Source organism: Equus przewalskii, chromosome 5 (genome assembly GCF_037783145.1).
Source record: "Equus przewalskii isolate Varuska chromosome 5, EquPr2, whole genome shotgun sequence".
Taxonomy (NCBI): Eukaryota; Metazoa; Chordata; class Mammalia; order Perissodactyla; family Equidae; genus Equus; species Equus przewalskii.
The window spans coordinates 32,443,590-32,468,985 of NC_091835.1; the positions used below are offsets into that span (position 1 = coordinate 32,443,590).

The window sequence follows — 25,396 nt, forward strand, 5'->3', positions numbered from 1 at the left end:
GAGTTTCTCTTTCTTCTGAGATGTCTTCCCTCCTATCTTGGAGCAGGAAGTCCTCTCATGTGCAGTTCAAGTTTCAGACAGAGAAGGGAGTTGGGCCCATTCATTTATTCTCATCAGGAATCCCATTGTGTGCTCCGCTGAGTGTCAGGATTGGTCCTATGAAGAGCTGCTGGCAGGGGCAGGTGGAAGCCAAGGAGAGCGTGTGCAGAGGAATGAAAGTGCTCAAGGATGGTCAGCGGTCCCTTGACTGCAGCCAACATCAAACAACACTATAACTTTGGGCTGAACTGGTCAAAGCCAGTTTGTTAAGTAAGAGAAATATATTTCTTAGACAGACCTAGCTGCTTCTTTCCCCTGAGATCTTGCAATGTAGCTGCAGGCAGATGGAAAATCTATGGCAAGCATTAATCACTGCACAAGTTTAGGGATCAATCCCTGTTGGAGGGTGGTAAGAGTGGAAGTCCCTGGAGAGTATATATAGAAAGAGTGAAATTAGCAGAAGAAAGACTCTAGGGTCCAGGGTTTGGTTATGTTAAAATCGGAGACATCTGGGAGGGTGGAGACATTGAACCAAATTTTAACTGGCTTTGAAAGTGAGACTTCATGACTGAAACAATGTTACCTTGAGAATTTCTTTCTCGTTTCTGGCTTCCGATCGAAGGGTACGGTTGATGGATGAACGTGTACACATACAGATATGCACGTGTACTTCTCTGTCTTGGACTTTCAGAAGATTTTCTCTGGGCTGAAGATTGTTAGCTAGGTTAGAATATCAAGGAAGGTTATAGTTGCTTTTTCTCCATATTGCCAAGAAGTGGGACTTTTATCAAACTCCAGCGGAGGTTTGCTGCAGCACAGAGAAAAAAAGCAATGGATTTCCATTTTCATCTTGGCCCTGCCAAGCTGTGTGCTCCAGAAGGAGCCATTTAACATTTTTGGCTGGGCTCTAGAGAGTAACACCTATCTCGCAGGATGCTTTTAATGATTAAGAGGGAGAAAAACCAGGAAAAAGATGTGTAAACTGTAAAGAGCTGTCATCACCTTACAATGGTGATGGTGATGATGTTTACACTCCTGGGATGTTGGTGCACATTCTTGCCTAGAGCAACTGTGTGTCCGAGATAATCCTTCCAGCTTTAGGGTTCTCATGGTGAGGTTAAAGGATGCTGATACTACCTGGTATCTAACATAACTAGACCCACCACCTCCTGCTGTATCACAGAAGATAGGGGGCTGAGGGGGCCTCCGTCAGCAACACGCAAGATCGGTTACAAATGAGTGGAATGCCTAAGGGGGAGGGGATCTTTACCAACCTTTGAGAGCAATATGAACCGCAAGTTATTTTTGTTCAGGAACACAAAGCAAACAACATTAGCGGTGAAAGGAATGCAAACCACATCTTGCCTATTTAAAGCAATAAAGGAAGGGAACAAAATTACACAGGCAAAGAGGCTCTTTTGTTTCCCCAGCCATGCATCCTGGTTAAAAAGTGTGCACAAACCGCGAAGATGGTCAATACCATCTCCTCAACTCCTAATGTAATGCGTTTCTTACTGTTAGTGTACTTCTTTAAAAAAAAAAATCCTAAAAATAAAGCAGTGGCTCACTTTCTTCAACTTGCTGCCTCATTTGAGCTTTATGTTTATATTCTGTTGAGAAAATTTCGAGACATTATCTGTTTTCTCTTCAGTAGTAGGTTCTTCCCAAGCATGGAGGGGGAAGATAAATGTAATTTTTCCAAGCACATATTCATTCATTTACTCAATATTAAGACCTATCGTAGGCTGGGCTCTCTGCTAGGTGGGGATAAAAAAAACTAAAGAGACCCTGTCCTCAGGGAAGAGAAGACATGTACCCCAGTCTCTGCATGTGATTGTCAAGAGAGAACAGGTCTGGGGTTCAGAAAGAGCAGCAGTTATTTCTGGTGCACGTCGTCTGCAGGAGGCAGACTGAAGGGGAAGGAGTGGATGCTCGCTTTAGATGTAGATTTCAACCAGATCACAGGTGACTGTGGATAATGGGTTAAGGCTTTGTGACTTTATTTTGAAGGCATAGGGAGTAATCAAAGGTTTTTGAGCAAGGGAGTAGCATGATTGGCTATAAACAGACCCTGAAATTTGAAGTCTCAGTTTTGAGAGTGAATTTAGAAGGTTATTGCATGGGTGGATTTAAGGACGACTTGAGAGTGTTTAAAAGGAGACAGCAGTTTGACTTGCCCTCCCGCTAGTGTCCTATTTGCTGCTTCTCACTCTCTGTTTACCACGGAGAGCTGTGCACATGTACACAGAAGAGTTGAGTTCCTTCATAATTCATCTCCGTGGCCGAGATAGCCTCAGACACTTAAGAAATCTAGCTGACACTTCTAACTAAAATGCCAGGAGAGAAATTTCCCATGGCTGATAGGGAGGAACTGGCCACCCCAGTCTGGAGATGTTTCTTCCTAATGGGAAGGGCAACGAAGCGGAAGATAACACGCTCTAGCACCCAGGAGGGGTGAACGCACCTGCCACTGATGAGGGGCAGGATGTCGTAGTGTGCCAAGCTCTGGTGAGCTTGCCTCAAGTCTGGACATTGCCACTAATTTGCTCTGTGACCTTGAACAAATGACTTTTGTTCTCTAGGCTTGCGTCTCCTCATCTATAAACTTTGAGAGGTTAGATTTGGATGGTCTCTAAAGTCCTTTGAGCTCTGACATTCTGTGGATTTGTGAGTGAGGATGCTGGCAGCTCTGGCGTGGCAGCCAGAGGATCCCCGAGTTTCTCTTCCCTCTCATACGAACTGAGGGCGGCAACTCAACAGGGTGCCCTTGGCTCTGATCCCCTCCCAATTCTGACAACCTGAGTTCAAGTTCTGGCCTTGCTGTGGGTTAGCAGTGTGAACTTGGGCAAGTCATTTAACCGCTATGAGCCTCTGTTTCCTTTTCTAAAAAATAGATAAATTAATGTGTCAATGCCTTCCAACCAAAGACTCTTCCTTTTGGCCAAGGGAGACAGAGTCAAGGGGTAGGACACTAATCTTTGACATCCAGATCTTGCCCATTGCTGAACTTTTGCTGATCAAGATCAGGAGGGTGTCCAGAGAACGGAGTGTGTAGTTGGATGAGGGGTCAGTCTTTTTCTGGTTCTTTTGCTGCAAGGTGAATTGCTAGTTCCTGTGACTTGATAATAGCTGCACAGTGGCACCCAAGACCCTGGGCAGAATAACTCACCAACTGCAACACAGGCAATCATTAGAAACGAAAGGAGGATTGGTTCTTGTGGCAGGTCTCAAAGCCAAGGGACTTGGATTATCAAACTCAGACAATGAAAACATGTTCCAGAATCCATCTGGGTCTGCTTTCAAGAGCTGGATGGCTTCTTTTACCTAGTCACATACTGTACTACTCGTCCTGTAGTGTTGACATAGGGAAAGCAAGCCTTGTTTGCTGTAATATAGATGTCTCTTCGACTGCCTAGGAAGAAATTCAGGGCTGGGATCATCCATGATTAGCCAGCTCTGGCTAATGAGGTCTACACTGATCTGCTGAGTTCCTAGAGCACAAGTTGCTGTCATCTGTGTGTTTGTTGGAGTCAGACGCAAGTTTGGATCATCTTCCCAGTTGTATTAATCCTCACTGGGGGAACGGCAGCTCCCAGAGCGTGCGTGAAGAGTTCTCCCCAGTGCTCTGTGCTCGCCTCTTTTGGAGATTGCTGAGTATACAAGGGAAACTTGGTCCGGTGGAGGGGTGGGAATTTTTGCGGCCTCTGAAAGTCTCTCAGAACCATCCTCAATACACAGGGTGGATTAGTGTGTGGCAGGTGGTGTGAGCCTGATGTCCACAGAGGAAGTAATCCCCCAGTGGGGTCCAGAGCCAATTGGAGAACAGGTATCTCTGAGCACAGCAGGGGTGAGCCAGTTTCTTGTTCCTCAAGACGGGCAGATTCTCTGAGTGGAGTCACACAGTTCCTGCAAAGCAAGAACAGACTGACCCTTGTAGCTAGACAAGCCCCAGCACCAGTTCCCATTCTCGATGGGCTCGGTTTTGCTGAGGGGGCCGTAATCACCTCAGCAGAAGCATCTTGTGGAAGTGGAGTCAAAGCTCAATTTTTAAAGACTCAAGTTTGGGATTAATTATGTGAGGGAAACTTAAGAACCAGAAGGGACCTTTGGAAAGAATTCTGCCTTCTTAAGTGCTTAAAGAAGAGTTATTAAATTTTGTCAAAAATCAGTTAAATTCAGAGCAGTAGCTAAGGTTAGAGAAACACAAGGGTTTTGTTTTTTCTTAAGTGGAAGATGACTCCAGAAAGTCAAAAATAACAGAAGGAAGGTAGGGGAGCTCATACTGAGAACAGGGAGGAGTCAAATATAGTCGTAAGCTGTAGGTGACACGCACATGAACCAGTCTCAAGGCCCTTTGAACACCCTCCCTGGGAGCCACTGTCGTGGTTCTATTTGGTTGAATATAATTTTATATGTATGTATCTATAACTTTTATTTTTAAACGAGTCATGGAAACGGTGTGACATACTTGCATCATAAAACCAATATAGAAAACTTAGGAAGTTTGAATCATGAGAACTTTAACCACGGCCTTATTCAAAGCAAAATATTATACTGACAATATTTGTATATGGTAAATTAATTTTTTGAAGACCCTGAGTCAAGCCCAAGACTCTTTCTCTTGGAGCTAAAACTTTTTCTTATTATCTCACAAATATAGTAAAAAAAGACTATTATGTAAATGTATTTTTCAGGGTCCACAAAAAGAAACGCAATTGAATAATTTCCTTTTTAGACATTTTTGACTATCTGGACTCGAGATATTCCTAGAATGTACACATAACAACTGAATAGTGTTTTTGATCAGTTATCTTTACAGTTTCCCGAGAGAGGGAAAAATAGAAACAAAATATTAGAGGGAGCTGTCTTCTAACAATTACGAAATTATCACTATATGACTAGTGAAGTTCCTTCTGCAAGGAGAGGTAAAAAAAGGTTAGGGACAGAAAAACAGATTTTGATGTATACACTCAAAAGCAAGCGACATGATACTGTTTTAGACGGTAGCTTGGTCCTTTGAGAGTGTTAGCAAGCTGTGTGATAAAAAGCCAGCACGCACGAACCCCTGAAGTGTGGAGATAAAGGAGAAGGGGTCGTGTCTCCTACAGTAAACGAAACAAGCTCTATTTTAGACACAACAAAGCCTTCACGAGGGTTTCCTCACTTCCTGCATGGTACCTCTCAAATGAACAATCTTGTTTGTGTCAAAATTCCCCCAAGTGGCCACTGCAATTCCAAACTGTCTCTTAAATTGTGTCAGAGAAATAAGGAGATGAGTTAACACGACAGAAAATATGACAGCAGCAGGCGTTAGGCCCAGAAGAGCACCGTTTTAGATGAAGATGATCCCAAGAGAACCAGGACAGTAAGGAGACTGTGTGTCTCTGCAGTGTTGTCAAAGGCCAGAAGCTGATTGTAACCAATCAGGGCCGGCCAAAGCTCTTCCTGATCCCAGGCAGATGGAACTTAAAGAAACCCATTCCCCAGAACAACATGAAGACAAGACTGGAAGGAAGGCTTTGCAAGGTTTTGAAATGGTGACCGGGGGTCAAGTTTGTCCCAAAGATGCTGGTCTCAGGAGATGTCCCGAACTACCCCACCTGGGAGACCAGCTCAAGCCCAGATTTCCTGGGCCTGTGTCTGTGCTCTTCCTGTCAACTTTTCACTTGCCAATAAACAACGCTTGAGACATTAGACAGACAGACAGACATAGGAGAAGTTATTAGAAGGCTAGACAGCAATGTGGGAGGATCCCAGGGAGCAATCCAAATCTGAGCAGATCACCCTATTCCTATAAAATGAGCTCAAAGCCAAGGGCCTCAAGGAGACAGCGGAACTCAGTTCAGCCTGAGCTCACCTCAGCTGTGGGCCGCGTGGTGCCTCAAACAGGCAGAGACGCAAGAGTTTTCAGCTGTGAACACCGTAGTGGAGGTAGGGGGGCTCTTGGTTCAAGGAAATGAGCGTTTCTGCTGGACACTCAATGGAGCCTCCGTTTCTGCCAATCCTCTCTAGTTAAAAACTGCCAAGAACACACTTGTAGTTCAACCAAGTTGGTTTTATTGACTGGTTTGTTGCAAGAACGAACAATGCACACTAGTAAAGAGGGTGTTAGAACGTATGAGATTTGGGCTTGTGTCTGGTGATTTTCGGGAGGGTTTAGGAAGGTGAGGCCTTTCTCTGGGTTGAATATTATCAATAAAGAGGTATAATGTTCTGATTGTATATCTTAATAATTATCTGGATGGTGAGAATGGAGCAAGGTTCAAGTTGCGATTGGTAAAGAAGCAGCAGCGACTTGTGGTAGCTGCTTCTACCACAAGTAGAAGCACAAGGAGGTGCTTGATATTTTTGTGATTTGCACAATGATCTTATTTTTGTCTGTGCTTTGACAAAATTATGAAGCAGTCTTGTTTTTTATCTCCCTTGTGGTCACAGAGGGCCTGTGTCTGATGTTGGTGTTCTGTGAGATTATGTCCAACAGAACACCATGCTCTAGTGCCCAAGCCAGCTCCTAGTAAAGTGGAGTGTAGGTGGGGCATCAGGGCAGTTCCTGGACATCAGGAGATGCTTTCTCTTTCTCGCGTGTACCGATTCTTCCATCCTGCTGGGAAACTCAAAATAGAGGATAGTTATGAAAGGATTGGTAAAAATATACAGCACAGTGGAAATGAAGTGAATGATTCTTATACTGATACTTTTTGTTTCTGGGAGCCACTTTCCAGAAATCTTGGCCATGGAGAAAATAGCCAAGATATTGGAAGCAAGCACGCAACACTTCTGAGTATCTGAAATAAAAGTCCCCCAATTTTTACAAGAAGGCAAGAGTTTTACACAAGATCTACCTGCTCTAGTCCTGCACACGTTCTAACAAGTTTTGTTGTCATGCTCACAAAAGATTAGAAATGCCAGGGAGGAGGTGGAGGGAATGCTCAGAAACAGGAGCAGGAGGGGTAGAAACAAGTTCTGACACATGGACGGACCCTCGAGACATTAAGCTAGATGAAGGAAGCCAGATACCAAGGACCATGGAGCATGGGATTCCATTTCTATGAAGATGTCCAGAATAGGCAAATCCAGGGAGACGGCAGGTAGATTAGTGGTTGCCAGTGCTGGGGGAGGGGGAATGGGGAGTGACAATTAACGAGTATGGGATTTCTTTCTGGGAGTGATGAAAATGTTTGGAATTAGATAGTGGTAATGGTTGTACAGCTTTGCAAATATACTGAAAACCACTTTAAAAGGGTAAGTTTTATGATATGTGATCTATATCTCAATAACAAATGTTTAAAAATGTATCAAGGTCTAGCAACCTGATAACCTGATACCAAGAGAGGATTTGGATGAGAAGGAAAGCTTTCCTCACAAAGCAGAGCCATCCAGAGCAGCCAGCTCTGCCTGCCTCCAGGCATCCGACACCCCTGCTGGGCCACAGGCCACCCTGGGGCTGAGGGACACAAAGATGACTAAGACATGTGCATTCTGGGGGAACTGCGCATCAGCGCAGCAAGGGGCACTCCCGCTAATGACCCCAAGTAAGTCATCATGAAAAGCTTACATTATTTTCAAATGCTTAGTTTAAGAAGGCAGAGGAGTGGGTCACAGGTAATAAATTTATATAAAAAAATTTCTTTCAAAATCACCAATCTTTTAAAGAAATACGAATATTCTGATGTTGAATTTCAGTTAGCTAAAGATCATGCATGTGGAATGGCTCATTTCGCAGAGAAGCTGGAGAGTGAGATGCTGCTGTATCCGTCTCCCTCGATAACCCCAGGGAGCACGGATGCCCAGTGTTTCCATCTCCCGGGCATCTGGGATCTCGTGGCAACTGCACCAGTTGTACTAATGTTTGTTATTTCCCTGAAAAACTCCATGTGCCTCTTACCCCGAGGGCTGGGAAGAGCCCTAAGCTACAGTGGAGGGGAGGGGGTGCCGAGAGAGGGGCCATGCTTGGGACAGCTGTGGGAGTCCTGGCTAGACCTGCCCTGTCACCAGGCTCCCTGTCACTGTTTCTTCCTCAGTGAGTGGGAGGCACGTGTGCGCCTGACCTCCACAGTAAGGCTGGGCAGACTTCGCTGGCAGGGACGTATCCACTGGAGTTTTCTGGGTGGAGGAAACTGGGCAGGTGCGAGGTGAGCACATCTTTGAATGCTGTTTCTCAGAATGTAGGAGCTATGCACCGTTATGAACCACTGCCTCTGGCGGACAGTTGTGTCCAGGGGCGGCTTAAGAGGGAGGCTCGGGAACAGAGGGGGAGGAGAACTGAAGCCCTGTTTCAGCTTAGCATCAACCTGGCGGACGTGGATAAGCCCCTTAGCTCTAAATCGCCATTTCCATACTCAGGCTACTGCAAGGGACTCTAGGTTCCGGCTTGGGACAGGCTTTGGGGCACTTTTTGGGAGACTAAAGGGCCTGCTTTTTAGAATAAACATTTAGGAGTTTTTAAAGACGTAAGTTCAAACTTTCTACTGGAAAGATACACTTAAAGGGGAGACCCCGCTCTGGCGTGGTGGCTTTCCACTGCGGCCACACTTGGTGGTGCCCAGGGGTTGAGACCAGGAGCTGGTGGCCCGTGTCTTGACTGCTGGGAGACTATAACCAGGCTGAGTGGGCTGCGGGAGCAGAGGGATGGCGGTTTCTTCACGGGGAAGCGAGTGGCAGTGAGGGAGGTGCCTGGGTGGTGTCACAGTGACAGCACTTCCAGAGACGAGTGGGCAGAGAGGCAAGTCCTCGGCCTGGGGTCCAGCCTGAGCTCTGGAGTCTGCTGTTCTTTTGGCTGGAAAGAGAGGGGCAGGATGGAGTGAAAAAAACAGCCAAGAGCCCTAGTATGGCCACCCAGCCCTGCTTACAGCCAGCCCTCCTGCAAACCCCTACAGACGGAAGGAGCCATGTATCAGTCAGGCTCTCATAGGGGCACAGAGACCCTCTCAGGTCGCCTTCAGTAATGGGGTTTTACTGGAAGGATAGTTCTGGAAATCGGGAGGCCACCAAGCCTCAGGGCTCCATAGACACTGAGGACAGGCCGGCTTCCAGGAGTTTGGAGCAGGATTCTGGGTCTCGAGCTGCTCTGGGATCTGGTGACTCCTCCGCCCGCTGCTCGGCTCTGCGCTCCTTCGTCCCTGCCTGCTCTGACGCCGCCACTCTCTGCTGGCATGCGGGTCCTGCTTATCCCCGGCTTCTGCCACTTGCGGCTTTCCTCTTGGTGTCTTTTAGCTTCTAGTCACATTACCAGTTGCCTTTTCTCTCGCAGTCAAACTTCTCAGAAAGAATTTGGTTAGACCATTGTCACCATGGCCCCTGTTAATAGCCACTTTGCTGCTAGGCTGCCTCCTGGTCACTGGCTGGCCAAAAGACGGGCTGTCCTTAGGTCAGAGCCCAGCCCTGGTCCAGTGAGCTGCAGGTGGCATACCAGGACCACACCTGACAGCCTTGTCTCCTGTGTGGAAGGAGACTGTTGGTGTTGGTGGCAGGGTGGCAGCGTGTGTGAGGGGGTGAAGGGGGGAATGGCAGATCTCCTGAGATGTGGGGCCTGAACTTCTGTCCCAGCCATGAGAAATAGGAAGCACTGGGGGTGCTGTGGAGAGATGCCACGGGCCCTACAGCATGCGTGGGAGACACCAGTGCCCAGAGGCCCGTCTCCCGAGCCGGACCCCGCAGGGTGCAGTGGTGGGCTGAGGGGCACTGCCTCACCCCGACTCTCCCTCGCATCCTGTTTCTGGTTCTGTAAGTGAGAACAAGAGAAGGTGAACAAGGAAGGGTTTGCAGAGCTCTTTCTGGCTCCAGGAGATGCTGTGCAGATTGCCATGAGAAATGGGGCTCACTGGGCCCGTTTACCCAACACCTCAGCTCATCCCAACCTCTTCCTTTTTATGCTAAACTTAACATTTCCAACTTTCAAACAAATATTTGGAGCCTAGCAAATGCTTAAATTTTTGATAAATGGATGAATGGATGAATAATGAAAGCATGAATTTGCCATCTGTCCTTGAAGGAAAGCCAGCTAGGAGAAGGTCAAGGTGCCCCTCTTTGGTAGAAGAAAGGCCCAGCTTTGAATCCCGGCTCTGCCACTTGTAAGCTGTGTGACATCGGGACAAGTTACTTAACTTCTCTGAGCCTCCCTTTCCTCAGCTGTAAGATGAGGACAGTGCCTGCTTCAAGGTTCTTTGGGAAGTCCAAGTGACCGTATATTTCCCAGCACGGGTCTGACACAGAGGGCCTGGTTTTGAGAGCCGTACTCACTAGGCTAGCTCAAGGGGACCAGCAGGTAGCAGCGGCTCCTTTACCATACGTGGACATGGGTGCACAGGACCATTGGGAAATGGACCTCTTGGCTGTGACTGTGGAGAAGGGAACATGAAAGGCAGGTCCAGACCCCAGTGGCTTGTCCCATGTTCACCTCCAAGGGAGTTAGTGGGGACTGAAGTATTGGTTCCAACCTGGGCTAGGTGAAAAGTCTGGCGGGCGGCTGTGTCCCAGAAGCCAGACCTTGGGAAAGAGTGAGGAAGACCAGGTCCAATATGAGGGTACCACCACCAGCAGTGCCAAAATCTACACGGAGTAAACGAAGGCTGAGAGTCAGAGACCAAGTCGGTGGGTCAGTTTGGGGGCAAAAGCCAAAAGCCAAGAGCCAGCAGGATTGGAGAACAGGAGGTCCTGGGATGGGAGTGGGAGGGACTTCTGATTCAAGGGTGGGAGCATCTCCACGTGTCTACCCCTCACTCATCCTAGAGGCAGCTCTGGAGTCCAGAGTGTGCCGGCTTGTTGCCAAGCAGGCTATTACAGACCCAGTCTGTGACACAGTGCGGACAGGGGAACCTCCAGGCGGGGAAAGGCACGGGTTCCCAGAGAAGCTCCAGTGAACGGCTGACTGCGGCTGTGCGTGCTTCTGCACCGGTCGGGGCAATGCTGCCATAATCAAGAACGTCCGTCACTCCAGTCAAACTCCCCTGCTGCCTCCTCGCCACCTAGCGCCGCCCCACCTCTTTAGGCTGATGTGCCTATCTCTTGCATCCCAACTTCCTGTCCTTGCAGTTCTGTCTTGTGACCTCGGAGCCACACGCAACATCAAGGACTCAGTCTTTCCATTTCCTCCCAAGACTCCCAATAAGTCCCCTTGTGTCGTCACTTGCTTCTCTATGACCCAGGTTTCAACCACTCTTGTACCACTTCAGCTCCTTGGCCTCATCACTGTCCATTTCAGCCATCACAGAGGGGTGGACCTTGACTCAGTCTAGCTGGATGCCTTCTCTGCTCCTACCTGGGGTGGCTGAGAGGTGCTGAAGATCACACAACCTCTTGAATTTAGGCCAGCACAGGATTCCCAACCTGTGCTTAGTCCTCGGTGCTGCCCCAAAGTCCCTCCCTGGTCCCTGGCCAGCTTTAAGTCCTGCCCCTGCAGCAGCTATGACAACCCCTCGCCTGGCTCCTTAAGCTTTCTTTCCTACTAACTCGCCCCTCCCTAACGTCAACTCCCAGCAAGCTCACCTCCTCCTTCAAGGTAAAAGTAAAGTTCCTTACGGGAGGACCTGCCTCACTCTCTGGCCCTCCTGTCCCCTCCACCTGGTGGCTCCTCCAGAACAAAGGTCGGCAGCCCATACTTTTGAGTAAAGCTCACACTCGCCCACACGTCCATGCACCCTGCCGGCCGCGCCTTAGGGAGCCTGCTCCATGTATGGTCCTTCTCTCACAGCCTGTGTCTTTCCTCACTGCCAGCTCTTTCTCATGAGCATTTAAACATGCTCCTGGTTCTTTCCATAAAAATTACAACAAAACCCTCTTTCAACGCTGGGTCCCTATGAAGTATGACCCATCACTGCTCCTCTTTACGGTCAACGTTCTTGCAAGCATGGTCTGCAGAGCTTGTGGCCGCAGCCTCCCCTCGAGGCCGTTCGCATCTCAACCCGCACAGTCTGGCCTTCACAGAGCCCCCTCGCACGAACGTTCCGTGCCACTCCTTAGGCTGAAATCACCGCTGACCTCCAATCATAAAGCCCACTGGACACTGCTTCTCAGGCCTCAATGCCTCGAAGGCTCCTCGTGGATGCCACTGACCACACACCCCCGAGCTGCTCTCCTGCCTCGACTTCCCCAACAGTGCTGTCTCCTGGTTTTCCTTCTGTCTCTCTAGCTGGCCTTTTCAGTCTCCTCCCTGAGATCCTCTTCCTCTGTCCACCTCACTGAAAAATTAGGGTTTTCCAGAGTTCCACGTCTTCTCTGCTGTTCCCTGTCACCACGTTCTCCTTGGGCAAGCTGATTCTCTTCAAGTCTTCGAATGCTACTGTGATGCTGATGACTGCCCCAGTCTGGCAGGATGGAATGGAGGCCCCGCTGGGTGTCTTTCCTGAGGACCAGATCTGTGTAGCCACGTGCCAACTGGGCATCTCCTCTTGGCTATCCCCAAAACTGAATTCCTTCCCTCATCCTCCACCCTGCTCTTTCTCTTTTATTCCCTGTCTTGGTAAATATTGTGTCCAACCAACCAGTTGGCCAAATTAGCCATTACATGAGGCCCAACTCTGACTCACCCCACTGGGGGCTCTCTCTGCTGCCCCTACTTATCTTTGGTGCTGATTCTTCTTTACGCCCACACTTGGCCTTCACCAAGCTCGGCTGACTCTACCTTCTTGCTGTCTGTGGAGTTCTTCCTTCATCTCCGCTGCCAGGACTGCACTCCAGAGCCCATCGTCCCTGCTGGGGTTTATGCAGCAGCCTCCCTGCCTACTCTCTTGGCCTTGGCTTGTGGGCCCTCCCACAGCTGCATTTTGCACACAGTCGCCAGAATGAACTTCTGAAAATGCAAATCTGCTCAGGCCATCCTCCTCATAGAATTCTTCAAGGTTTACCCCATGCCTTCAGGATAAAGTCCAAACTCCTTAGCAGGGTGTCCAAGGCCCTTCCCATCCTGTGGTAGCTATGAGCATGACAAGCAGGACTCAGACTTGTGTTCCAATCCTGGCAGCATTTTTGCTGTGTGACTTTGAGGAAGTTACTTAACCTCTATGAGCCTCCGTGTTCTTATGTATGTAATGAAGGTAATGTGACTATTTCACGGGGTGCCATGAGGATAAAATGAGGTAACGTACATCTTTGTTTTGTATCTTTTTATCTCTAGCAAAATGCCTTGCTATTGCAGGCACGCAGCAAACGGGACCACTGTTTCCTCTCCCAGCACACTCCCAACTCAGCCTCCTGCCTGGTGGCTGTCCCCTGGTGCCCTCTGCCCTGGCCTCTTGAGCTGCTGTCCTCCCCCAAGACCTGTACTCACTTCCTTGTCTCCACCCAGGTCACACTGGGGCAGCCCCTGGGCCCGCCCCATTGACATCCTCCTCTTTCCTCCACTAACTCTCATAACTGTTTAGGGTTCTCCGCAGGAATTGCCTGCTGGAGGTTTCTCCTGAGCTCACCAAGACTAGCCGCTGCTCCTAAATGTTTCCGGTGCAGCTTCCGCGCTCGTCAAGGCCCTCACCCCGGCGCCCTGTGGTGCCCATCTCTCTCAGGCGCTCCCTCCTGGGCTGGGATGCCCTCGAGGGTAGGGACCATGTCTTACTTATCTTTATATCCCTAGTACCTGGCAAGGCACCTCGGGCACCAACAAACTCAGACACAGAATTCCACTCAGGCGGTACTGGAATTCTTGCTCTTATTGTGTGTTTGTTTGTAAGACTCTCATTCTTGTTTATTTTTCTGTTCCTTTTGGGAGTCGGGCGTCAGCCCATCAGATTGTAGGCTCCCTAAGGGCGGGGCTCCCTGGCGGAGTGGTGCCCTGTAGAATTAGCACCCAGGTCACTCCCATCACATCCGGCTGACGGCCTGGCCTCTGGGAGAAGGGAAATGTAATGGGAGGAGACTGGATTCTCATTGCATCTTGTACACATCAAACCTAGTGGCCTCGGAGGGTCCTGGGATGTCTCTGAGTACCGGGGTGGTGGTGGTCATGAGAAGTGGCGTTGGGGGCCAGGGGACAGAAGAAATTTGAGAGAGGAGATGCAGAGCAAGGTCCTGGAAGACATGCATGCTTTCTTATTCTTATTCTGGTTGGCTGGGAGAATTGCCGACATTTGCCCCAGGGACTGTCAGGCAAGGACTGACCTTGGCCACCAAACTGGTTTTAGCTTTTGTTTTAAAATCAGTTCGTCAGCGCCTGTGAATGTCACTTTCCATCAGTTCAAGAGCAAACCTGCCTGCTTTCAGTTAGAGGGACCCCTGGGGGGTTCTTCTACCTAATGACCTGGGTTGAGCTTTCTTGCCAGCTGTCCGCCCCATAGGGTCCTTACGTCTGAGGAATGCCGCCACCCTCTCCTGAGTCTTCAGACATTGCTGGGGTAGTCATTGCTCTTGGTCTCTAACAGAAGTAGAGACAGATCGCAAGCAAGCTGCAGACATGTTTCCACCGCCGACCCCCATTTGTTGTCCTGCAAAAGCCCAAGTGACGGCTGTTCCTCCTTGCCCCGCTGATGAAGACAACTTGCCTTCCTCCCAGGTCCCAGCAGCTGGCGTCTCGGGCTGCCCTTTCCTGGGGAGGGAGAGGTGCTGGCAGCCACTGTGTTCCCTCCCCTCCCAGAACCTGGCACCCCCAGAACACTCTTGTTATTGATGCTCTCTCGCTTCCACATCCTGTGGGTGTACGATGTGTGTAGAGGAAAGGGGCTGAAGGGGAACACATTTTGTGCCTCAGGAGAACTTTTCTGCCTTCCAAAGGATCTTAGTTACCTTTTCAATGTCAGAGCCTTTAAAGTCGGGCTTCTGATAATTTGCTAAGGAGTGGGCTTGGGCTGGGTGCTCAGCAGAGCTTTAGGAGTCATATGCTTTGTTTAGTAAGAATCTAGGCATCTTTATAGAGGGAAGACCTCATTTAGCTAAGTGGTCCTAAGACCGAGTTTGATAAAGGCTCCTTTATCCTCCCTCCCAGTACTGTGAGCTTGCAGAGCAGAGGCTCAAAAGGCTTTCTGGCCCTAAGGGAGCCCAGCAAGTTGCACGTAGGGAGCTTGAGCTAGCAGTGGGAGTGGCTTAGGTTAGACACACATCAGCACTCCTTGCTGAGGAGTCAGGGTGTTTGGAAATGAGGGAGGCCGTAGCTGTTTCTCCAGAGGCCTTTTGAAAAGGCTGAGCTCTCATCTATGGGGAGTGGCAGGAATGTGGGCCTGTTGGGCGATGGGGGACGAAGCCCGCTGGTCTCAGGGAGACCATTTCTTCAAGTCTGGCTCTCGGTTTGAGTTAGGTTTTGCTGTTGGCAGGTATATAAACAGCAAACCAGGGAAGTGCCTGTGAGTTGGTCTGCATATATATGGAAGGTCGCTGGCCCTGGAGGCTGTTAGACTAAAGCTCCACCGTGTCTGTTAGCACACACGTGTTCTCTCTTCCTCTCCCATCTCTCTCTGGGATGAGGAGCTTTCTCAGTGTTGTGCAGGGAGGTCATGAGATGGGGCAGACCCAATGTGTCCCTGCAGAAAAGCTCTCGCAGGCAGAGTCCTCTCCAGCCAGGCTGAGCGGATGGTGAGCTGAGGGCTGCCTCCCCGGAGCACAGACAGCAACCTCTCAGACTCTCCTTCCCGCCCGACAAAGGGTCTGCAGCTGTGACAGCTTCCGGGCGTGAGCATCCAAGCATGCAGCAGGACTGTGAGCTGGACAGGGTCCACACTCCAAGTCTGTCTGCTTGGCGGATGGTGGAGGGAGGAGGTGTCTTAAGAGCTGGCCCACAAGGCCCACCGAGGTCTTGGAGAAATCAGGCAGCATTTTTAAGAGAATCAGCATCCTGTATTTTTTTCTTTTTTCAGAAGCTTATATTTGTAGGGTCAGCCTGGAATGTAACTGACTATAGGTGAGAAGAAACTTTTCTTATGGTCCTGCTGGAAGTGAAGAGGAAGCTACGGGACGGGTGGTAATGAAGACTGGGGCTGCAGTGGTTTATTTACAAAGCTTCCTTGTTGTTCAAAAATTATTTTAAAAAATCCGCTTCCTAATCTTCCTTCAGAACAATGAAAGGCAGTAAGCCTAGAAATAAAAGTTAGAGGCAGGGATCAGAACTGAGATGCGTTTGTTCATTCATTCGTTCAACTAGTGTGTATCAGCACCTTCTGCGTGCTCAGCACTGGTCTGGGCATAGAGCGGGAAACAAAATAGAATATGTGACCCTGTCCTCTGGGAGCTTACAGGTGAGTGACCAAGAGGCGTGGCCAGGTGGTGGCTGAGCACCTGAGCCACATGGAGGGGGGAGGCGGTCAAGAGCTTTCTTCATGCATTTGATTTGACATGGAGTGCCCCACATGCCTGCATTTTCTTCAGTGGATATTCTTCAAGTTCTGAAACATTTTATTTAAACACTTTTGACGGAGATCTTGAAAGACTACCCTCCTCCGTTTTAGAAAACAGAATCCACAGCACACAATTTCCTCTCTTTCAATGGTGTGGTCCTAACTTGACCTCTCCTGGGATGCCCCCACCTTGTCTGGTTGTTGGTGCCTCTCTCTTCCTGACCACTGGCAGTCATTTCTCATGGTGTCAAGTCGTAGCTGTTCTCGCTGCTACTGTACTCTAATTGGCTGTGACCGTTAAGAACTGAACATGGACTCCAGGAACAGGAGAAGTATTTTTGTCCAATGAGCAAGCTTACCTTGTATTCAACTTCAGGGTAATAAGCTTTGCCTTGGTGGTTGGAGTGCTGCATGGACAATGTCATAACTGTTCTCCCTACTTTTCTGAGAGTGATTTCCTTCCCTTAAGCTGTGTTCTGCATAATCACAGTTGTTGGATGTAACTTTTGGCTAAAGTAGGACACAATTCTACAAGATGAGGTGTCAGAGTGACGCTGTCTATAATGCTGCTGAGAGTTTAAAGGGAAAGAAGATTCCTCATGGGCTGGGGGGCCCCAGGAGAGCTTTCATGGGAATGGGAGTTAGCTAGACCCTGAGCACAGGACAGGGTGGGTCTTGGAGAGTTGAGGGGCCACACTGAGAAGGGGTAGACTGAACTCTCCAATGGAGTTGGAATCTTCCTGATATGAGGATCAAACCCTGTGAGGTTGTATGTGATGCCACACCGTCCACCTTGCCAGCCCATGCAGGGACTTGCTCCACAGAGCCTCGGCTCGGCCCCTCCATGTCTGCGGGAAGCCACAGCGCCTTTGCTGGCTGTGACTGCTTCCCAGATTGTGAGTGTGAATTGCAGGACAGAAACTTGTAGCCTGGCAGAAATTTCACTCAGATGACATAAAATGAGACTATCACTGAGCATCTTTGTGTAGTTCAAAGGCAGCGGAGGAAGAGGATTAGTTTCATCTCCTTCATGTGCTGTCAAAGACCCATCCCCTTCTCTGGAATCCAAATTTTCCTAGTACTTCAGGAGAGTTACAAAGTTGTACTTGAAAGCAGGAGCCACCAATGGGTATTAGGTCCGGTGGGCATCTGTTATTAATGAAAAACATTAGTCTTTTTTCAATTTACCAATCTTTGGAAAATCTGGGACAATAGGGAAAGGCATGGGCAGCTATGCAATTGGAGCCTGACTAAGATCCTACTCTCTGATGCCAAGTTCTGCATCTGCTTAAAATGGAGGGGAGGGGCATGTTGAAATCAGTCACTAAGCCATGAATCAACAATTATTTTTCAATGTAGAAGATTTTTAAATAAAATTTACAGCAAGGTGTTAGAATCCATTCATTCATTCAACAACTCTTTATTGAGAATATATCTTGTCTTTTGGTTCAAGATGAGAGATTAAGTAGAATTGACAATATCACCCTTCCATCCAAAATTCCAAGAAATGACAGAATATATACTTTGAAAAATATAAGCAGTGCTAGGAAACAAGGAAAGATGTCCTTGGTGCATTAGAAACTGAGGAATCCATGAAGGATGGAAAGTAGTCAAGATCAGATTGATGAAGGAAGCCACAGCTCCAAATATCCTGATAGAAGGATTGCTAAAAATGTGTCCCAGGCCTGGAAGTGGCAGATATGGGGCAGAAGGAAGCCCAGAATACATGACAGGGGAAGTAGTTGGGGTTAGCAGCAAGGTCAGGCAGGCAGGTGAATCCTTCCATACCTCTGCATTTGGCCCCTCAGGGCAGGCAGTGGGCCCTGGAGAGGGTCTGGATGCTTGGGTCAGGGAGGCAGAGTGGTACTCCAGGTGGCTGACACAACCCAGGAGGAAGATTCCCTCTTCTATACTCTCTACTGGCTCATTCTACCAACAGCAGTCACCTTCCTTTGCTTATGCTGGACAGGCTGAAGTAAAACCTGCCCCACAGTACATCTCACTCTTTCCCTCTGTTGACCAGGTTGACATGGACTTTCTGATACAAAAATGAGCATGTAACCAAGATTCACCAAAAATGTGTGGAAAACTAATACTGTGCAAAAGGTACTGAGTGCAGTAAACAAGAGTTTATATGCAAACAAATGTTAATAGTATAAACAGAATAAGACTTTTCTGGAGCCTTTGGGATAAGGATAGCTATTGGATTTGTAAAAAATCAGCCAGAGACCTTGGAAACTTAAAATGTTCACAACAGAATTTAAAAACTGAAAAATGGGCTGGACCAGCAGAGTGGACATAACTGAGGAGTAAATTAGATATGTCCTCAGATGAAACTGAGGAATTCTCTTATGTCACCTAAAAGGATCATGAGATGGAAATAGAGAAAGAGAAGTTGAGATATGGAGAACATATTCAGATATGTTGGCGTCTGTCTATAAGAAATTTCAGGAGGATAGAATGGATGGAAAGGAGAGAAGAAAATAGAAAAGAAATAATACAAGAAAATTTACAAGAAGATAGAAAAGAAACAACATATGGCAAAAATCCAAGTTTAAATAGGATGACCAAGTGTCAAGTAGGATGAATGAGAAAAGACCCATAACTAGATACATTGCAATAATAAAGTTAAAGGAACGCTACTAAAAAAGAAAGAAAGGAAAACTTCTCGAGAGAGAGAAAGATGATCTAAAAAGAAACAAGAAGGAGAGTGACAACAGACCTCTCGCTGGTAATACTGGATGCAAAAAGGCACTGGAACTGTATGCACACAACTGTGGGGGTGTAGAAGTCTCAAGTGTGCAGGTGGAAAAGAGTCATTTTGGACATTATGGATCCAAAGAGTTTACCATCCACTGGCTTCCACTAAAAAAAATTACTAGAGGTCATAAAAAAGCAAAATAAAAGAAGTGGGAGTCAAGAACCTACTTTTTGCTAACTGTACATGCTTCTGTCTTAGATGGAGCAAGGCAGTCTCAAGTAGTTCACTCCTGGTTGAGGAAGACATCATCTCCCTAAGACAACTGGCGAGATAGAAGCCACTGTGCACACACAAGGTCTCTTAATCTTGTGCTGTCCCTGCAGGTTCACTGTGTTAAAGTGTGGGGTGGGCCTGATGTGTTGGCAATGCTCCCAGCCCTCATGCTCTCAATCCTCGCAGCCCTGTCCAAGCCCTCGCTTTCGTCTCTGGAGCCTAAAGTGCTGTGGCTACCTGGCTGGGGTTGCCACCATCCCATTAAACGTTTGCTATCTCTTAAATTCTCAAATCCATCCCATGATTGTTCAGAGGGGATGAAGCTGGGGAAACTCTCTCTCTCCCCGGACTGACGCTCTGGATTGCAGTAACACACCTCTGTGGCTCTTTCTGATGGAAAGCAGGACAACGGCAGACTTAGATCCAGCTCAGAACGTCGGGTGTATGCCCAGCTGAACAGAGGGCAGCATGGCCTGGGCCTCTGAGGACTCTGCCCAGTGGCCTGGCAAGTTGCGACGCTGCCAGCTCTGCTGGATGGAGGGGGAAGACCAATCAGGAAGAGGCCCTGAGAGCCTTGGGAAGGAAGGAAATAGAAATTGTTGTAGGAGGCTCGAGGTGGCAGAAGTCCAGGCAAACCCAGAAAGTGCTGCTTTGGGAACCCTCCCGGTGGGTGTGAGAGGAGCCGTGAAGGGTTGCCCTGCAGGGCCCCAGAGCCCGAGGCAGGCACATCAGGCTCTGACGGGGAAGTGGTCCAGATCCTCTGGCAGGCCTCGCCATGGAGGAAGGTTCGGAAGCTCCTTAAAAATTCACATGTTATTAAAGTAATTTTTTCCCCTCAAATGTCCTTCCTCTGCATAATCATGTTTGAGAAAGCCAAGTGGGGCTAATGTTCCAGGCATGAGTTTGTGCCTCCCTGGAGGCCTCTCCCGGTCAGGGTCTGACCTGGTCCTCTGTGGAGGGGAGTCTTTCTTGATTCTTCACCTGGATGGGCCTTGATCTATAGCTCCTCCCCAGCTCCCAGAAAAGCCCCAGGAACTTGGCTAATATTTTTTTAGTTCTTTTATTATATTCATAGACTGAGCATTCTGGTAGGGGCCCTCAAAGTCATATGTCCTGCCTCCTGGCTCTAAGCAGGACTGAATTTAAATAATTTTCTTCAGATAACTGTCTTCTTTGCTTTTTTTTCCTTAATATCCCCAAAGAAGCAGCTACTGTAGCATCTCTTGGGAAGGCTTTCCTGCATTTCTCTTGCTGTTGGCCAAGAAAGTTTAGGTCACTCTCCTGCAGAGCCACTGGACCTAGAGAAAAGACCAGCCTGAGAATTCTCCCCACTGCCCCAGCCAGCGTTGAGTGCACGTGGCCTTGTGTCATCTTTGCCCAGGAATAAGAGGGCCTCTTGAAGCTGTTGTACAGAGTTTTTATATGTTACGTGTTAGCGTCGGGTTTAATCCTCAGATCTTTGATTCCTGTTTCAGGCACTATCTAGCCATTTGAAAGCATTGGAGCAGAACTAGAGGCAGCTCTGGTGGCAGGAGGAGAGGGCAGCGAGTGTGAAGAGGAAGTTGAGGGGGGAACAGGGAGTCGTTTATGGCCATCTGCCTTGCAAATAACTGGAAGTACTAGTCCACAGATGCATCTCACCGGTACGCCCCTTCCATGTGCATGGATAGTGGGAAAACCCTGGCCAGCATATTTCTCCATAAATTCCCAGCCAGAGAGACCTTCTCTGCAAGCCTTGTTTGAATGCAATATTTTAAAACTGATGATGCCTACCAGGAGACCACGAGCATGTGAGCTCCTCAAGAGAAGGAGGTGATATTTACAGCTTGTCCTCTTTTTTTAAAGAGAAACCACTTTGAGGATAAGAAGGGTTGGGCGTTCTTGAGGCTCAAGCGCCTGAGCCCTCAGAACACAAGCTTTCCCAACACTTTTTCCTTCTTCTCCTGTGTGTTCAGAGAGCTGGGGACAGTGTCCCTACTCTGAATGCCAGCTGCAGGGCTCACCATAACAGAATGGAAGAGTTGAAAGGGATCCACAAATTCAGCTTGTTCAGACTTCTCACATTCCAGAGGAGGAGATGAAAACCAGAACTACAAAGGGCTCTGGGGGCAGGGACAGGCCTTAGCCACCCTCTGCCGTTTTCAGGGCTCTTTGTCTTGACACCTCCTACCCCATGGCCTTCAGCAGCTCACGATAGAGCTGGGACTAGTATTTGAGTCTCTTGATTCCAGCTCGGTGCTTTTATTCTTTTTTTTAACCCCTGGAGCTCCATGCTTTCTCTGCAGCCTGTAGGCCAGGACACAACTTAGTGGCAGGCAGAAGAATGAAACACCAGTGTAACAATTTTAAAGAGGACAGGATGAACCTTCATCCCAAAATCATGCTCCCACCAGTCTGTCACTGATGCTTGACCTTCCACCATTAGAGATTCATTCTTTTGCAATTTGGAGGTGAGGCAGTCTTCCAGAGTCTCCTCTTGAAATGCAAACCCCTCTGGGAAGGCTATCGATAGCTGATAGCTAATAGACTACAAGGGTTGTTTCTCTAAGAGAGATGATATCTGATGGTGGTGGTGGTGGTGATATGGAGGGGAAGCCAGGGCAGAGGGATTTTGGAACTCGTTGAAGTAGGAAGACAGAGTTGGGACTGGTATGAGAATAGGTCCACCCTAGTGTAGATATCCCATAAATGCTACTACCTACATGCCCAACTAAATATATGACAGAACATGACCCAGAGGCATTGGTGGGAAATTCCCTTCACAAGGCGTGAGCAAATGTTTAGAACCCCAAATGTTTGGAACCCCAAAGGGAAAGACAGAGATGCCCACACCCATCTGCCATCAGAGGACACCGAGACCAATGCTGTCTATGTATTGGGCATCAAGACTCGATTGGAGATAGGTACCCTCCACTCCCCCAAGGCTTCATTTGCATGAATTGAACTGCGTGAGCACTTCATCTATGGCTAAGGAAAGGAGGCATTGATATTACTATTTTGTGAATGGGAGGCAGGGGAAGAAGAGACAGAGGCGACGGAGGGGATGGTGCAAGATCTTTATTCTACCCTGGCACTGGGCTTTGTGCCCTTGCAGAGGAAGGGAAGGGTTCGGGCCAGAAACAGAAAGGGCTGTTTCTCCAAGAGGATTGATGAGGCTCAAAGCACAAGGAGTGCACTTGGAGCCTCGTCAGATCTGCTCCTGCTTCTGCATAATGTCTGGAAGTTGCTGGATGTGCTGGGAGACAGCAGCCCTGGCACAACCATCAGCATCTTCATGAGGGACATAGTCAACGTGGGCAACAACGAGGCTCCTGAAAGCAACCTCAAGGTTATTGGACATTGACTAAGGGAGCCAAAGATGATGAAGACTCAATGTGAGTACACATGACGTGGTCCTACAGGGTCTCCCAGAAGCCCTTGGCAGGGCCTTTTCAGGAGGAGGAGCTGGTAAAGGATTTCCTGTCACAAGAGAGGTCGAGAAGAGGAACTTTGGGCAATTAGTGCCTGGTTATCCTGGAGTTCCTCTTACGTCATTCAAACCCTGCCAGAGATGCCAACAGGCAAAAATGAACTGTGATCCCAGAGCCAGGGAAGGGAGCCCTTGGCCCTGCTTGGAGAAAGTCTGGTGGCTCCCTGCTCCACCTCCCTCCTTCTCACCCACTCAGATTTAGGCTATGATTCTTGGGAAGTTTGTTCCAAACTCAGCCTGGGAGTCGGCAGCAACAAGAGTAGTTTCAGGGACTCCATTATCCAACCAGGAGAAGGAAGGAGAAGTCCAACCTTGTCTTAACTAACTTGAGATAAAATGAAGCAGAAGGAAAGGACAAGATTTGCTCAGAGCCTCCCAGCCTGAAAGCATGATCTGAACCTTCCAGGTCCTGGTTTATGGACCAGGAGGAAAAGATACAGACATAGATTTGTTTAAAAAAGAAAAGAAAATGCCATCTTTGCAGGCTGGAAAGAAGGCAGGGCATATATGCACAGCTGCTCTCATACCCTTCTCCCCTTCCTCCTTTATCCACCTGCCAGATGCTGGATCTTTCCTTCTTTCCTCCCTTCCTTCCTTCCTCCCTCCCGTCCTTCTTTCCTTCCTTCCTTCCTGTGGTTAATCCCACATTTGCTCAGGACGCATTAACTAAGTCCTACTGTAGCTGTATGGCAGATTTGGCCACTGCATAAACTGAGTTTTCCAGAAGTTACCAAAAAAAGCAGTGTCCTCCGTATCTGCAAATATGGTGTGCAGCCCAGAGCGACACCACTTAGAGCAGTCACTAAGCAGATGTGACAGAGAGCTGCAGCAAGAAGACAGGTTGATAGGTGCCGGTTAGATGGACTTGCCCTGTCTAGAGCCATTGCCAGCTTGACAGATCCTCTGGCCTCTGGGATGGGGCATGCGTTCTGCGCTTGTCCTCGTGCCCGAGTCTGACACAGCAGCAGGTGCAGCTTTCCTGAGTTAAGTCGGTCACATCCAGGCAAACGCCACCTGCCATCACACCCGTTTATTGAGGTCTACAACGAACCTGCTTCTGGGTCAGGCACTTTGCAACGACCCTGAGCAGTAGATTTTACCAGGCCTACCTCTTTTTGCAGGTGGGAAATTTGGGGCTCAGAGAAGTGAAGCGATGTGCCTGAAGTCACCGAGCTAAAATGTCATAATCTGGATCTAAAAGCAGGTCAGTGCGGCACGGAGGTCTGTGCTCCTTCCCCCGGCGGAGTCGAGGAGGCACCGGCTTTACCAGACTTCAGTCCCTTACCTGCTGTGTGACTTGAGCAAGCTCTCTAACCTTTCTGAGCTGTCCTTTCCTGATCCATACAACAGGGATAACAGGACAGCCGGTATCCGGGGCTGGTGCGAGGATTCAGTGGGGTGAAGTGTGCGCTTAGCACGGTGCCTGGCCTGGAGTGGGCTCTTGGCCTGCAGTCACTGTTCTGAGGTCACCAGGCTCCCTTCCCATCTGTGAAGCCCTGGGAGAGAAGAACCACATCCCCAGGAGACAGCTCTTAGCTTTGCCAGCAGCATTTCCATCCCACGAGGGGGAAGCCCTTCCCTCTGGAAGCCACAGCTGCATTTGAATTACATGGATACCTGGATGGTCCAAGACAGTGAAGCCACTCTTCTCTTGGGAGATTTTAAAACATCACCTAACCTTTATGTTGTTTTTCCTGTGGAATAACTTGAACAATCCTTGGCCCTGAGAGGTGTGCTAGGATGATCATTGATTTTTGTTTTCCCACAGGTGAATTAGCCACAAAGGGAGCTGCTCCTGGTAAGAGGAGGACTCCGCTGCCTTCTCCAGCAACCCAGCTGGCTGCTTTCTGGACCACCGTCCACGGCCATCATTGTGTACTGTGGGACAGCACGTTAATTTAAATATGTTTTGAAGCCAAGAATCATTAGACAGGTAGAAATTCGATTTGCAAGTATCTGGATACATAAAATGAGTCAAAGAGAAGCGACTTTTGGGTAATCTGGTCATTTGCATTATTCATGCGTTGACATGGATCATTGAGAGCTGATGGGTTATGCTGACTACAGCCAAGTGACCTGCATTGTCAAGAAATTCATTGGCTCCCTCACTGACCTCTGGCCCCTGACAAGCGTCGGGAAATCAAGTAATGACTATTCACAGTGGCTGCTGCCTTTGAGGCTGCTAGATTCCAACAGGACTCTTTAAAGACAATGGAACTCCTTTTGACCTCTGGAAAGCCCTCCCTTGGCCCGGAGCTGGAGTGAAGGTTGTAATGCACCTTACCTATGGGCCTCCCTTGCAAATCTCTGACCTGGCAGGAGGGTAACTTCCCATTCAGTCTCTGTCACCAGTGGAGGGAGAGTGCTTCTCCCAGGCCTCGTTTTGGCCATCAGAGTGGAAGTTTGGTTTGAGATGCACGTGACAGCTGTGGTTGGGGGTGATTAGAATCATAATTCACACTGTGCATAAAATGACAAAGCAGAATGGGCATGGAGGGCGCTCATCTCATGCAAAGCCCTTCTTTCAAAGAAAAGGAAACCAGCCCAGAGAGGTCAAGTGACTTTCTCAAGGCTACCCAACTCTTAATGACAGAGCTGGGCCTGGGGCACAGGCCCATGAACCCCGGCAGGGATGCTCTTCCTCACCTCATGCGACGTCTCTAT

General features: G+C 48.7%; 1 long non-coding RNA gene across 2 annotated transcripts; it reads left to right on the forward strand.

Moving 5' to 3' along the window:
* On the forward strand, nucleotides 1-25,204 carry LOC103541704 (uncharacterized). Of its 2 annotated transcripts, none has more exons than XR_011539944.1 (3): nucleotides 1-309; nucleotides 23,854-23,936; nucleotides 24,501-25,204. It is a non-coding gene; the product is annotated as an uncharacterized lncRNA (long non-coding RNA). The 2 variants fall into 2 exon arrangements; XR_011539943.1 differs by lacking the exon at nucleotides 1-309 and adding an exon at nucleotides 20,338-22,637.
* The last annotated feature ends 192 nt before the right edge of the window (nucleotides 25,205-25,396 follow it).